At 46.8% G+C, this 15,707-nt stretch overlaps 1 protein-coding gene across 1 annotated transcript in view; it reads left to right on the top strand.

The window, feature by feature from the left end:
* Positions 1-8,146: 8,146 nt before the first annotated feature.
* The window catches only part of LOC148055093 (gastrokine-2-like), a 47,112-nt gene continuing 39,551 nt past the window's right edge, over positions 8,147-15,707 (top strand). The window contains exon 1 of the transcript XR_015705992.1: positions 8,147-8,308. The gene's annotated coding sequence lies outside the window, so the exon portion shown is untranslated. The remainder of the gene's footprint in view (positions 8,309-15,707) is intronic.

The following is a 15,707-nucleotide window of genomic DNA, read 5'->3' as shown; positions in this document are numbered from 1 at the left end:
GAATGGACCTGAAAGATCATCTAACTCCAACCCCCTGCCATGGGCAGGGATGCCACCCACCAGACCAGGTTGCTCAGGGCCCCGTCCAACCTGGCCTTGAACACTTCCAGGGATGGGGCGTCCACAACCTCCCTGGGCAACCTGTTCCAGTGCCTCACCACCCTCTGAGTAAAGAATTTTTTCCTAACATCTAATCTAAATTTCCCCTCTTTCAGTTTGAAACCATTCCCCCTTGTCCTATCGCTATCTGCCCTTATAAAGAGTCTCTCCCCCTCTTTTATATAAGCCCTCTTTAAGTATTGGAAGGCCACTATAAGGTCTCCCTGGAACCTTCTCTTCTCCAGGCTGAACAACCCGAACTTTCTCAGCCTGTCTTCATAGCAGAGGTGCTCCAGCCCTCTGATCATCTTAGTGGCCCTCCTCTGGACCTGTTCTAAAAGGTCCACGTCTTTCTTGTGCTGAGGGCTCCAGAGCTGGATGCAGTACTCCAGGTGGGGTCTCATGAGGGCAGAGTAGAGGGGGAGAATCACCTCCTTCGACCTGCTGGCCACGCCTCTTCTGATGCAGCCCAGGATACAGTTGGCTTTCTGGGCTGCTAGTGCACATTGCTGGCTTACGTCCAGCTTTTCGTCCACCAGGACCCCCAAGTCCTTCTCTGCACGGCTGTTCTCAATGAGTTCTTCTCCCAGTCTGTACTCATGTCTGGGATTGCCTCGACCGAGGTGCAGGACCTTACACTTGGACTTGTTGAACCTCATTTGGTTCATATGGGCCCACTTCTCCAGCTTGTCCAGGTCCCCCTGGATGGCATCCCGTCCTTCAGGCGTGTCAACTGCACCACTCAGCTTCGTGTCATCCGCAAACTTGCTGAGGGTGCACTCTCTCCCACTGTCTATGTCATTGATAAAGATATTGAAAAGCACCGGTTCCAAGACAGAGCCCTGAGGGACACCGCTCGTCACCGGTCTCCACCTGGACATAGAGCCATTGACCGCAACTCTCTGGATGCGTCCATCCAGCCAATTTCTCATCCATCGAATAGTCCACCCTTCAAATCCATATCTCTCTAATTTAGAAATAAGGATGTCGTGTGGGACTGCGTCAAAGGCTTTACAGAAGTCTAGGTAGATGACATCAATCGGTCTTCCCTTGTCGACTGTTGCAGTGACTCCATCATAGAAGGCCACCAGATTGGTCAGGCACGATTTGCCCTTGGTGAATCCGTGCTGGCTTACTCGGATCACCTCCTTGTCTTGCGTGTGCCTTAACATTGCTTCCATGAGGATCTGTTCCATGATCTTCCCAGGCACAGAGGTGAGGCTCACCGGTCTGTAATTCCCTGGGTCCTCCTTCCTACCCTTTTTAAAAATAGGGGTGATGTTACCCTTTTTCCAGTCACTGGGGACCTCACCTGACCGCCATGACTTTTCAAATATGATGGAGAGTGGTCTTGCAACTACATCAGCCAGTTCCCTTAGGACCCTGGGATGTATGTCATCAGGTCCCGTAGACTTCTGTGTGTTCAGTTTTATCAGGTGGTCTCGAACTTGCTCTTCGCTTACGGTGGGAGGGCCTTCACTCCCCCAGCCCTCTCCTAGAGGTTCCGGTACTTGGTAGGTGCAGGAAGCCTGGCTGCCAGTGGAGACCGAGACGAAGAACTTGTTGATCACCTCAGCCTTCTCCATATCCGTTGTCACCAGTTCCCCATTCATGTTTATCAGAGGGAGGACACTCTCCTTGGCCTTTCTTTTCTGACTCATGTACTTACAGAACCCCTTCTTATTATTCTTCACATCGCTTGCCAATTTCTGTTCCATCTGTGCCTTGGCCTTCCTGATCCCATCCCTACATGTCCTAGCCATTTCCCTGTACTCTCCCCAGGCTACGTGTCCCTGCTTCCACTGGCTGTGCATTTCCTTCTTACGCCTTAGATGGAGGAGGAGGTCCTTGCTCAGCCACACCGGTTTCCTTCTTGCCCTGCCTGATTTCTTACACAGGGGGATGGAGAGCTCTTGCGCTCTAAGAAAAGTGTCCTTAAAGAGTTGCCAGCTCTGTTCCGTTCCTTTGTCCTTAAGGACAGTTTCCCAGGGGATCTCATCCACTAAATCTTTGAACAGCTGAAAGTTTGCTTTTCTAAAGTTCAGGGTCCTGACTTTGCTCTTTGCCAGGCCCATGTTTCTTGAGATCACGAACTGAACCAGGGCGTGGTCGCTACAGTTTAAACTGCCTCCAATCTTCACCTCTTTAATGAGTTCCTCTGCATTGGTGAGCACCAGGTCCAGCAATACTTCTTCTCTGGTTGGTTTGTCTAATACCTGGACCAGAAAGTTATCCTCAGCAGACTCCAGGAGTCTCCTGGATTGCTTGCAGCCTGCTGTATTGCTTTCCCAGCAGATATCGGGGTGGTTGAAATCACCCATCAGGATGAGTGCCGGCAAGCGCGATGCTTCCTGCATCTGAAGCAAGAAGGCCTCATCAACAGGCTCCTCTTGATCAGGCAGTCTATAGTAGACCCCAACCACAAGGTGACCTTTATTGGTCTGATCCTTAAGTTTTACCCACAAGCTCTCAACTAGCTCATGGTTGGTTCACAGAGGCAGCTCTTCAGAGTCTATCCATTCCTTAACATACAGGGCAACACCCCCTCCCCTCCTTCCCAGTCTCTCTCTTCTGAATAGCTTGTGGCCTTCGATTGCCATGTTCCAGTTGTGTGAATCATCCCACCATGTTTCTGTGATAGCAATCAGGTCATAGTTATCTGATTGCACCATGGTCTCCAACTCCTCTTGCTTGCTACCCATGCTGCGTGCATTAGTGTAGAGGTACTTCAGCTGGGCTGCTGGCCTTGTCACCTTTTGGGAGGAGCCTTCACTAGTTCCTTTGGGATGATTTACAGGCCTTTCCCCGCCGCGTTCCCTCGTTCTTCTTCATTCTTCCCTGTTCCTCTGAAGTACATCCCCTCCTCCTGCTGAATCTAGTTTAAAGCCCTGCTGATAAGTCCAGCCAGCTTACTCCCCAGAACATTCTTACCCCACCTGGTCAAAAGCAAGATAAAGTTCTGGTTAAGGGTAAGGGTTCAAGTTCGGGATAGGGTTAGGGTTTGGGATAGGGTTCAAGTTAGGGGTGAGGGTTTGGGATCAGGATAGTGTTTGGCTTAGGGTTAGGAATTAAGTTGTGGCTTTAGGCTTTGGGTTTGGGATGGGGTTACAGTTTGGTGTCAGGTTAGGATGAGGCTTACGGTTCGGCATCGGGTCAGGGGTTAGGGTTCAGGTTGAGGTTAATGTTAGGGTTTGGGTTCGCTTTATGGTTAGTTTTAGGGTTTGGGTTAGGGTTTGGTTAAGGATTAGGGTTTGGGTTAGGGTTAGGCTTCGGGTTAGGGGTTACGGTTTTGGGTTAAGGTTAGGATTAGGGTTTGGGTTAGGGTTCTTGTAAGGATTAGGGTTAGTTTTGTGTTCGGGTTAGGGATTAGGGTGTGACTTTAGGCTTTGGGTTTGGGATGGGGTTACAGTTTGGCGTTGGGTTAGGGTTAGGCTTACAGTTCAGCTTCAGATTAGGGGTTAGAGTTTGGGTTGAGGTTAACATTAGGGTTCTGGTTAGGGTTTGCGTTCTGGTTAGTGTTCCGATTAGGGTTAGGGGTAGGATTCAGGTTGGGGTTAAGGTAAGGATTTGTGTAAGGGTTGGGGTTAGGGTTGGGGTAGGGTTAGGGTTAGGGTTTGGGTTCGGGTTAGGAGTTAGGTTTAGGATTCTGTTTTGTCTTAGGTTTCGAGTTAGGATTAGGGTTTGGGGGGGCATTAGGTTTATTGGGTTAGTGTTCTGGTTAGGGCTTAGGGTTTCGGGTTCGGGATAGGGTTTGGGTTAGGTTAAGGTTTTTTAGTTAGGGTTCGAGTTCGGTTTAATGTTAGGGGTTAGGGTTCGGGTTAGGGTTTGAATTTGAGTTAGGAGTTAGGGTTCACATTATTGTTACTGTTAGGGTTAGGGAGAAGAGTTAGTGTTAGTGTTAGGGTTCACATTACAGTTTAGTTTCAGGGTTTGGGTTACGGTTCAGGTTAGGGTTAGGTTTTTGGATTAGCGTTCTGGTTAGGGTTTAGGGATTCATGTTCAGAGTTAGGGTTAGGTTAGGGTTTACATTACAGTTAGGTTTTGGGTTTGGGGTTGGGTTTGGTTAAAGGTGAGGTTTCTGGTTCGGGTTAGGGGTTATGTTTAGGGTTTAGGGTTTAGAGTTCGGGTTTGGCTTAGGTTTTGAGTTACGTTTAGGGTTTGGGTTTAGGTTAGGGTAGGAGTTAGGGTTAGGGTTAGTTTTCAGGATTGGGTTAGGGTTCGGGAATGCTTAGGGTTAGGTTTCTGCTTAGGGTCTGCCTTCTGGTTAGGGTTAGGGTTCGGTTTAGGGTAAGGGGTTAGGGTTTGGGTTTGGGTTTGGGTTAGGGATTAAGGTGTAGGTAAGGGTTTGGGTTAGGGATTAGGGTTCGCATTACAGTTATTTTTAGGATTAGGGTTAGGAGTTCGGGGTAGGAGTATTGTTAATGGGTCGAGTTAGGGTTCGGGGTAGGGTTTAGGGGTAGGGTCGATGGTTGGGGATTGGATTAGGTTTCGGGTTAGGGTTAGGGATTAGGGTGTGGGTAAGAGTTTGGGTTAGGGTTAAGGTTAGGGTTTGTGTTAGGATTCGGGTTAGGGTTGGGGTTGGGTTTAGGGTTCAGGTCAGGGTTAGGCTTTAGTGTTTGCGTTCGCCTTATGGTTCAGATTAGGTGTTAGGGGTAGGGTTAGGGTTAGGGGTTTGGGGTAAGAGTATTGTTAAGGGGTTGGTTTAGTATTATCTTTAGGGGTTAGGGTTCTGGTTAGAGTTCGGGTTCGCCTTAGGGTTCAGGTTAGGTTTAGGGTTTCGGGTTAGGGTTCAGGATAGGGTTTGGATGAGGGGTTGGGGTTAGGGTTAGAGTTCAGGTTTAGGTTAGGGTGCGGGTTAGGGGTTTTAGTTAGGGTTAGGGTTTTGGATAGGGTTCAAGTTAGGGGTTAGGGCTGGGATTTTGGTTTAACAGTAGGGTTAGGGTGTCGGATTAGGGTTTGGGTTAGGGTTTGGGTTATTCTTAGGGTTTGTGTTAGGTTTTCTGTTAGGCTTCAGGTTCAGCTTAGTGTTTTGGGTTAAGGTTTGTCTTCTGGATAGGGTTTGGATTTGGGATGAGATTTAGGGTTCGGCTTTCGGGTAGGGTTAGGGTTAAGGTTGTGGTTAGGGTTAGTGTTAGGGTTCAGGTATTAGGGTTAGGGTTCAGGTTAGGGTTTAAGTTTAGGGTTAGGGGGCGGGTTAGGGTTAGGTGTTTGGGTTTGAGTTAGGGTTAGGGCAAGGTTTGGTTTAGGGGTAAGGGTTCACGTTAGGGTTTGGCTTAGTGTTCAGGATAGGATTAGTGTTCGCATTACGGTTAGGGGTTAGGGTTTAGGGTTAGGTTTAATGTTAGAGTTAGGGTTCAGCTTCAGGTTCTTGTTAGGGGTTAGAGTTTGGGTTCAGGTTAGGATTTGGATTCACGTTATGATTAGTGTTAGAATTAGTGTTTGGTTAAGGGTTAGGGTTCGGCTTCGCGTTAGGGTTAGGGTTTAGGGTTAATGTTAGGATTAGAGTTCAGGTTAGTGGTTAGGGTTTGGATTCACATTAGGGTTAGTGTTAGGGTTTAGTGTTAGGTTTAAGTTTAGGGTTTGTGTTAGGATTCAGGTTAGGGTTGAGGTTTTGGTTAGGGTTGGGGTTAGAGTTAAGGTTAGGGTTAGGCGTTAGGGGTTTGGGATCGGGATAGTGTTCGGGTTAGGGTTAGGGATTAGGGTGTGGGTTTAGGATGGGGTTATAGTTTGGCGTCGGGTTATGATTTGTCTTACGGTTCAGCTTCGGGTTAGGTGTTAGGGTCCAGGCTTAGGTTAATGTTAGGGTTTGAGTTCGGGTGCATGTTATGGTTTGTTTTAGGGTTCGGATAAGTATTAGGGTTTGGATTCACGTTAGGGTTCAGGTTAGTGTTCCAATTAGGGGTTAGGGTTAGGGAGAGGAGTTAGTGTTTGGGTTAGCGTTTGCATTACAGTTAGTTTTAGGGTTGGGGTTCGGGTTCAGGTTAGGTTTCGGCTTAGGGTTTTGGGTTAGGGTTTAGGGGTTCGGGTTAGGGTTTGGGTTGGTTTAAGATTTTATACTTAGGGTTCAAGTTTGGCTTAGTGTTAGGGCTTAGGGCTCAGGTTTGGGTTATGGGTTATTTTTAAGGTTCATGTTAGGGTTCAGGTTAGGTTTAGGGTTTTGGGTTAGGGTTCGGATTCTGGATAGGGTTTGGATTAGGCTTTAGGGTTAGGGGTCGGGTTAAGGTAAGTTTTGGGTTAGGGGTTAGGGTTTGGGTTACGGTTTCAGTTAGGGTTTTGGATAGGGTTCAAGTTAGGGGATAGGAGTTAGGGTTTGGGTTTGGGTTAGGGCTAGGGTTTTGGGTTAACTTTAGGGTTTCGGATTAGGGCTTGGGCTAGGGTTTGTGTTAGTCTTAGGGTTTGTGTTAGGTTTCTGGTTAGGCTTCGAGTTTGGGTTAGGGTTTCGAGTTTAGGTTTTCCTTCCGGATAGGTTTTTGATTACAGTTGAGGGTTAGAGTTTGGTTCGGTATAGGGTTAGGGTTTGGGTTTGGGTTTGAGTTAGGGTTAGGGATTAAATTTAGGGTTAGGGTTAGCGGTCAGGTTAGTGTTAGGCTTAGGGTAAGGGGTTAGGGTTAGGTGTTAGGGGTAGGGTTAGAGTTTAGGGTTCGGGTTAGGGGTAGTGTTAGGGTTCGGGATCGGGATTGTGTTAGGGCTTAGGGTGTGGGTTTAGGCTTTGGGTTTGGGATGGAATTAGGGTTTGGCATCGGGTTAGGGTTAGTTTTACAGTTAGGCTTCGGGATGGGGTTACAGTTCACGTTGAGGTTAACCTTACGATTAGGGTTTTGATTAGGGTTTGGGTTCACTTTATGGTTAGTTTTAGAGTTTGGGTTTAGGGTTAGGGTTCTGTTTAGGGTTTGGGTTTAGGGTTAGGGTTCTGTTTAGGGTTTGGATTCAGATTAGGTTTAGGTTTAGTGTTAGGGTTAGGGTTCAGATTAGGGATCGCCTTCTGGTTAGGGTCTGAGTTTGGGTTAGTGTTCTGTTTAGGGGTAGGGTTTAGGTTCTGGTTCGGGTTAGGCTTAGGATTAGGTTTAGGGTTTGGGTTAGGAGTTAGGATTCATGTTATTGTTAGGATTTGGATTATGGTTTGGGTTAGGGATTAGGCTGTGGGTTTAGGCTTTGGGTTTGGGATGGGGTTACGGTTTGGCGTCGCGTTAGGGTTAGGCTTACGGTTAGGCTTCAGGATAGGGTTACAGTTCGGCGTTGGGTTAGGGTTAGGCTCATGGGTCGGCTTCATGTTAGGAGTTAGGGTTTGGGTTCTGGTTACTGTTTCAATTAGGGTTAGGGCTAGGGTTAGTGGTTAGGGGTAGGGTTTTGGTTTAGGGTTAGGGTAAGTGTTCAGCTTAGGGTTCTGGTTAGGGTTTGGGTTAAGGGTAGGGTTAGGCTTTGGGGTTCGGGTTAGGGGTAGCGTTCAGGGTTCGGGCTCAGGTTAGGGATTAGGGTTGGGGTTTAGGCTTTTGGTTTGGGATTGTGATACGGTTCAGCTTTGGGTTAGGGTTACAGATTAGCGTTAACGTTAGGATTAGGGTTCACGTTTGGATTAAGGGTTAGGTTTAGGGTTGGTTTTAGGGTTAGATTTCAAGTTAGGGTTCTTGTTAGGGTTTGGGTTGGCGTTACGTTTAGTTTTATGGTTCGGGTATGGGTTAGGGTTCTGGCTGATGTTAGGATTCGGGTTAGGGTTTGTAGGAATAAGTGAGATTGTGTTTTACTTTGACGAGATGCAGCTGTGCCCTTGAGGCTTGTTACAGGTTCGCAGGAATGCAGCTGTGGCCTTGAGGCTTGTTACAAACAAGTTTGTGAAACTTAGAGGCAGAAAAATAAGGATGAGATTGGATACATCCCTGAAAGAGGAATTTGCGTGCACCAGCTTGAAGAACCAATAAGTAATGCTGAAGAGACGCGTGGACAAAAGAGAGTAGCCAATGAAATGGGTTTTGCTTGCTCGTGAACACTAGATCATATTATAAAAGGGATAGATTGTAAAAATAAAGGGTCTTCGCTTGCCTTTGCCTGAACTCATATGCGGAGTCCATGTCTCATTCCCTTCAAATGGTGACCCCGACGTGATCCGGAGGAGGCAGCGCTGCAAGTAGCGTCTGGAGGGAACCCCAGCTGAACGACTCAAGCTGACGGCAGAACCGCGGCTTTAATCCCGGGACATCACCTTAAGAAACAGGTGAGCAGCTGGGCAGTAATCATGGGAGCTAACACATCAGCTGAAGAAGAAGCTATAGTTAAACTTTTAATGCAGCTATTAGCGAAACGAGGAGTGAAGTATGACGCATATAAAATAAAATTATTACTGAAGTTCTTGCAAAAGCAAGGGGCTCCCTCTACAGTCTCAGCAGTATTTGATGTGAAAACTTGGGAACAGGCAGGGGAGACAATTTGGGAGGCGGCGTCCAGAGGGGACACCACCGCCACCAAAGTCATGACCACTTGGCGATTAGTGACTGAGACCTTGCGCTCATGGCAAGCTGGAAAAAAGGTACAAAACGCAGTCGCTCCAGCGGTGCAGATAGGGAATGATGAACTGAGTGAAAGCAAGCCCCAAGACAAGGAAGCTCTTATAGACTTGGGGAAAATTAAAAGAATGAGAACTTGGGTGAAACAAACAAGGGAACAGGACTCAGACCGCCTCCCCCAAGTTCCATTCCAATGAAATCCACTCCGTCCTGTCCCCCGTGTCCGATGCAGCCGCCCGTGCCGCAGGCTGTACCACAGCCTGAGCGAGCCTTCGACCCCCAGGATAGGTGGGAGCAGCTCCGTAGGGAAGCGCTGAAAGATGGAGAAACCGCGGGGTTCGTGTTTCTGGTGCGGCTACAAGATAATAGACCAAGTGAATGGATCCCCTTTCAATGGGATCTGATTAAGGAATTAAGGAAAACCGTCACTGTGTACGGTTTAAACGCGCCGTTTTCTCAATCACTGTTGGAAAATGTTATGACGGGACAGTTATTAACCCCATTTGACTCACGACAAGTGGCTGCAATGATCTTAACACCGACCCAGCGATTACTCTGGGAGCAAAAATGGAGGGAACACTGTGAGGTAGCCGCCCTGAACAATCTAGCGCGATGGGATGGAGATCCCCTTGCCGGAGCAGGGATACCCCAGCTGATGGGTACTGACCCTTTGCTGGATCCCCGGTTGCAGGCTAGATTAGACCCAAATATCCTTCGACAATCCGCAGCGTTAGCTCTTCAGGCGATGTTGCGGCTGCCCGAAGTGGGAAAGCCCGAGCAATTGTTTACTAGTATTCGGCAGGGGACCCAAGAACCATATATGCAATTCATTGATAGGTTAAGAGATGCACTGGATAAACAAATCGAAAATTGTGAGGCAAAAGAAGCCCTAACACTAAAGCTAGCAGTGGAAAATGCAAATACAGATTGTAAAAAATTACTGCAGGCGCTACCTGTAAACGCCACACTGGTGCAGATGATAGAGGCTTGTAATCGAGTCGGATCTATTGAACAGCATACTGCCGCGTTGGCAGGAGCGTTTGCTGCAGCCCTCAACATTGGGAAGGGTGCCGACGGGGAACGGCGATGCTATCGGTGTCATGCCACCGGACACCTAGCTGCTGATTGCCCACAGCGGGCCGGCTGAAGTGCCACTCCCAATCCTCCTACCCTATGTCCACAATGTGGAAAAGGGTGGCACTGGGCTAACCAGTGCCGTTCAAAATATAATGCGGAAGGACAACCCCTGCCAGCACGGCAGGGAAACGGGAGGCGGAGCGCGGAGCGGAGCCACGCGATGACACAAGCTCCACCGCCTCCCGGACCAAAAAGACGGCCAACGCCAGGTTTCCGGCCAAGGGCAATGCTGGCCGAGAGGCCGGTTTCTGCAACAGTGACGGCAACTTCACAGACATCGTCCCCGTGGGCACCCTCGCCACCCAGACCAGAGGGAGTGCCGGACTGGATATCGCCACAATAGCAGATCTTACCCTTTGGGGATCCCATGTGCAAAAAACCCCGCTAAACGTGAAAGGACCCATTGGACAAGGATATAGTGCACTATTATTAGGTAGATCAAGCACCACCTTAACAGGCTGTTTTGTTTTGCCTGGAGTAATTGATGCCGACTATGAGGGGTGAATTCAAGCAATGGTTTGGACTCCTTCTCCCCCAGTATTTATACCTAAGGGAACCAAAATCGCTCAACTAATCCTGTTTAAAGCTACAGTTCCGCGAGCTGAAAATCGCACGTGGCACAACGCGGGATTCGGATCAACAGGGCCTCCTGCGAATTTTTGGGCCACAGACATTGCCACTATAAGACAGACAATTACAGTTACATTACACAACCCACGCGCAACTCCTTCTTGTACCCAGCTATCAGTCTTAATGGATACTGGAGCCGATGTTACTGTCTTAGCTCTTAAGGACTGGCCACGTAGTTGGCCGTTAGCCACCCCCACAGAGGGCTTGATTGGAGTCGGCGGCCTTTCTCAAACCTTTCAAAGCACCCACCTGCTCAATATCAATACCCAAGAAGGGTCTACATTTACTGTACAGCCATATGTGACAAATTTGCCCATGAGCCTGTTGGGGCGAGACGTAATGTCCCAATGCGGCTTCACCTTAAATTGCCCTGAAAATTTTCAGTAGCGGCTGTTGATGAGCGACCGACAATGAAACTTATTTGGAAAAAAGAAACACCCATTTGGATAGATCAATGGCCGCTCCCCAAAGAAAAGGTCGCTGCCCTTCAAGAACTGGTCAAAGAACAACTTCAACAAGGCCATATCACTCCTACAACCAGCCCCTGGAATTCTCCTGTATTTGTTATAAAAAAGAAGAGTGGAAAATGGCGACTGCTACATGACTTGAGACAAATAAACGAAGCTATGGAAGAAATGGGAGCGCTCCAACCCGGCTTGCCCTCGCCAACAATGATACCCCGAAATTGGGACATAATCATAGTAGACTTAAAAGACTGCTTCTTTACTATCCCACTACATCCTACGGATGCACCGCGTTTTGCGTTTTCGGTACCAAAAATTAACCGAGGCGAGCCAATGGATAGATACCACTGGACTGTCCTGCCTCAAGGAATGAAGAATTCTCCAACGATCTGTCAAACATATGTGGCTAAAGCCATACGTCCTGTACGACTAAAATTCCCGGAAATGTACATCTATCACTATATGGACGACATTTTACTAGCAGGCCCCACGAACACCATGGTGCGTGAAGCACTACCTGTTTTAAAATATGCATTGCAAAGCAAAGGACTGCAGATCGCACCAGAAAAAATTCAAATGGAAGCACCATGGAAATATCTTGGGTGGAAAATCTTACAACAAAGTATCCAACTTCAAAATGTGATCATTTCAGCAGACATAAAAACCTTGAATGATGTACAAAAACTATTGGGAAACATAAATTGGATTAGAGCGCAGTGTGGTATCGATAACTACACATTAACACCCTTATTTGAGCTACTTAAAGGAGATACCGATATTAACGCACCACGCCAATGGACGACCGAAGCAAAAAACGCACTGAGAATCATAAATGAAAAACTCTCACTGCAACAATGTCACCGACGACTTGAAAATTTACCCATACAATTATATATCTGCAACCAAAACCAACAGCCTCTAGCAATCATCGGACAATGGGAGAACAAAGGAATAGACCCTCTCGTAATGTTGGAATGGGTGTTTTTGCCACATCAACCTGTGAAAACCCTGGCTACTCGTATCAAAATGTTCGCCACCTTGATAAAAAAGGGCAGAGAACGAATTGTAGAAATGGCTGGAGAAGAGCCTCATCTCATTGTCCTTCCTGTCGTAAAGGACTACTTAGATTGGTGCTTACAAAATAGTCTAGAACTTCAAATGGCCTTAGCAGGGTTTAGTGGAAGAATTGATACTCATCACCCCCCCCATAAAATGTTCACCTTTTACAATAATGTGAAAATTGAAGAGGCGCCACTATACCAGTGGCAACCGGTTAAGGGTCAAACGGTGTTCACCGATGGCTCAGGGAAAACAGGAAAAGCAGTCATCATGTGGCAAAAAGGTGGTCAATGGCAACACAAAATAGAACAAATTGAGGGTTCACCTCAATTAGTCGAGTTGCACGCCATTACCATGGCTTTTAGAGAATGGCCTCTAACTCCACTAAATATTGTATCAGACTCACTATATGCTGTAGGAATTGTGCAACGCATTGAAAGGGCACAACTAAAACATATACTGAAAGAAGCCTTGTTTTTGAAGTTTAAGGAGCTATTATTCTTAACAGAACAACAAAAACATCCCTATTGTGTAATCCACATTAGAAGCCATACAAACTTACCCGGGTTCTTTACAGAAGGAAATGCACGAGCCGATTACCTAACGAACATTGCATTACATACCCCAGTACCAAACACACTTCCTCAAGCTCAATTATCTCATCAATTGTTCCACCAATCTGCCAAAGCTCTTGTGAAACAATTTGTAATCTCTATGGGGGATGCAAAACTCGTTGTGCAAACATGTCCAGACTGTCAACAACAACCATCCCGCCCATTGTTTGCGACAAACCCTAGGGGACTGTCCTCCCTTCAGCTCTGGCAAACTGACGTGACTCATGTACCCAACTTTGGTCGGCAGAGATATGTTCACGTTTCCGTAGATACCTACTCCCATGCAATCTGGGCCACTGCAATGACAGGTGAAACTAGCTGGCACGTACAAAGCCATTTCCGAGCTGCCTTTGCAGCGCTTGGTATTCCAAAAGAAATAAAAACAGATGATGGCCCTGCATATGTCAGCCATGCGACACAAAAATTTTTCCACACATGGGGTATCGCTCATAAGACAGGGATACCCCATTCCCCCACAGGGCAAGCTATTATAGAACGTGCACACAGAACCTTAAAAACTCTATTGCAAAAACAAAAAGAGGGGGAAGCTCAGGAATCTCCCCAAAACAGATTAGGAAAAGCTATATATGTACTAAACCATTTATCGCTGCCTTTTCAACATGAAGATGTCACACCCATAGTCAAACATTTTAAAGCTATGGAGTCGGGAATGGCACATATATCACAGGAGAAGGCGATGGTAATGATGAAAAATTTAAATACTGGGTGTTGGGACGGGCCATATCGGCTACTAACTTGGGGTCGAGGGTATGCTTGTGTCTCAACAGATGTAGGACCTAAGTGGGTACCTGCAAGGTGCATAAGACCGGCTCTTGCATCAGATAACAAGAAGGAACAGCAGAAGACACTGAACTCTGAGAAGACTGATGGGGAATGACTTATCAGATAACTCCAAATTAATCCATAAAGCAATCAAAGATTTGAAGTTAGCAAATTACAAGTCAGTGATGGATTTGATTGGCTGAATCACTTACTGACAAGTTGTGGAATTGGCGGGTGGATAATGTCTCTAATCAAAATGGGTTTTTTCTTGTTACTAATATTTGGCGCTATAATAATGATAGTTTCTTGTCTAGTGTCTTGGGTATAGAAAATGCTATAGAATATGATTAAACAAGCTTTTGTGATAGAAAAACAAAAAGGGGGATTTGTGGGAATAAGTGAGATTGTGTTTTACTTTGACGAGATGCAGCTGTGCCCTTGAGGCTTGTTACAGGTTCGCAGGAATGCAGCTGTGGCCTTGAGGCTTGTTACAAACAAGTTTGTGAAACTTAGAGGCAGAAAAATAAGGATGAGATTGGATACATCCCTGAAAGAGGAATTTGCGTGCACCAGCTTGAAGAACCAATAAGTAACACTGAAGAGACGCGTGGACAAAAGACAGTAGCCAATGAAATGGGTTTTGCTTGCTCGTGAACACTAGATCATATTATAAAAGGGATAGATTGTAAAAATAAAGGGTCTTCGCTTGTCTTTGCCTGAACTCATATGCGGAGTCCGTGTCTCATTCCCTTCAAGGGTTAGGTTTTCACTTTAGGGTTTTTGTTTGGGTTAGTGTTCCGGTTAGAGGTAGGGTTAGGGGTTCAGGTTGGGTTAGGGTTAGGGTTCAGGTTAGGGTTAGGATTAAGGTTAAATGCTTTTGATTCAAGTTACGGTTTGGGTTCAGGTTTTGGTTATGGTCTGGGTTCGGGTTCGAGTTAGGGGTTAGGGTCAGGGATAAGAGTTCCGGTTAGGGCTTAGGGTTCGGGTTAGTTGTTAGGGTTCGGTTAGGGTTTAGGGTTATGGTTCTGGTTGGGGTTAGTGTTAGGTTTCGGGTTCAGTTAGGGTTAGGCTTAGGGTTAGGATTCTAGTTAGGGTTAGTTTTCTGGTTGTGGTTAGGGTTAGGATTCATGTTCAGTTTAGGGTTTGGTTAGGGTTAGGCTTAGGGTTCAGGTTCAGGTTAGGTGTTAGGGTTTGCGTTTGCGTTAGTGTTAGGGTTTAGTGTTCCAGTTAGGGTAAGTTTTGGGTTTGGGTTGGGATTCGGTTTAGGGGTTTGGGTTAGGGTTTGGGGTCGGGCTATTGTTAGGATTTCGATTAGGGTTAGGGTTTGGGGTCGGGGTATTGTTAGGATTTGGATTATGGTTAGGGTTAGTGTTAGGGTTTATTGTTATGGTTAAGGTTACGTTTTGGGTTAGAGGTAGGGTTAGAATTTAGGATTGGGGTTAAGGATAGAGTTTGGGTTAGGGATTAGTGTTGGGGTTAGGCTTTTGGTTTTGAATCGCGTTACGGTTCGGCTTCAGTTTCTGCTTAGGGTTAGGGTTTGGGTTTGAGTTAGGGTTAGGGTCAGAGTTAGGGTTCGGGTAAGGTTTAGGGTTTGATTTAGGGTTCTTGTTAGGGTTCGGGTTCATGTTATGGCTTGTTTTATGGTTCGAGTTAGGGTTGGGGTTGGGGTTGGGGTTAGGGTTTGGGATTGGGATAGAGTTCAGTTTTGGGATTGGTTAGCTTCGGTTTAGGGTTCAGGTTAGGGTTCGGGTTTTGGTTAGGGTTCGGCTTGGGATTTGGGTTAGGGTTCCAGTTTCCTTTAGGGTTTTGGTTCGAGTTTGGGTTAGGGCTTAGGTTAGGCTTTGGGTAAGGGATAGGGTTCAGGTTAGGATTTGGATTATGGTTCGGGTTTGGTTTAGGGTTTGGCTTAGGGTTAGGGTTCGAGTTAGGTTTCTTGTTAGGGTTTGGGTTCACATTATGGTTTGTTTTAGGGTTCAGATTAGGGTTTTGGTAAGGGTTAGTGTTCCGATTAGGGGTTAGGGTTAAGTTTGGGATTCGGGTTAGGGGTTAGGGTTTGTATCACAGATAGTGTTAGGGTTTTTGTTAGGGTAAGGGTTAGGGTTCAGGATTCGGCTTAGGGTTAGGGATAGGGTTAGGTTTTTGGGTTCAGGTTCAGATTTTTTTAGTGTTAGGATTAAGATTTGGGTTAGGGGTTAGGTTTTTGGTTATTGTTGGGATTAACGTTAGGGTTTCTGGTTAGGGTTAGGATTTGGGTTTGGGTTAGGGTTTGGGTTGGGGTTAGGGGTAGAGTCGGGGGTTCAGGGTTCAGGTTAGGGTTTAGGGGTAGGTTTAGGATTCAGGATTGGCTTACATTTCGGCTTCAGGTTCTTGTTAGGGTTAGGGTTCGGATTAGCGTTAGGGTTTTGGTTCAGGTTAGGATTTGG

The sequence above is a fragment of the Nipponia nippon genome, unplaced genomic scaffold, assembly GCF_047370975.1.
Source record: "Nipponia nippon isolate SJK-2023a ecotype South Korea unplaced genomic scaffold, ASM4737097v1 scaffold_27, whole genome shotgun sequence".
Taxonomy (NCBI): domain Eukaryota; kingdom Metazoa; phylum Chordata; class Aves; order Pelecaniformes; family Threskiornithidae; genus Nipponia; species Nipponia nippon.
Note: the sequence above shows the minus strand (reverse complement) of the source record. Positions and strands in the feature narration are given on the sequence as shown.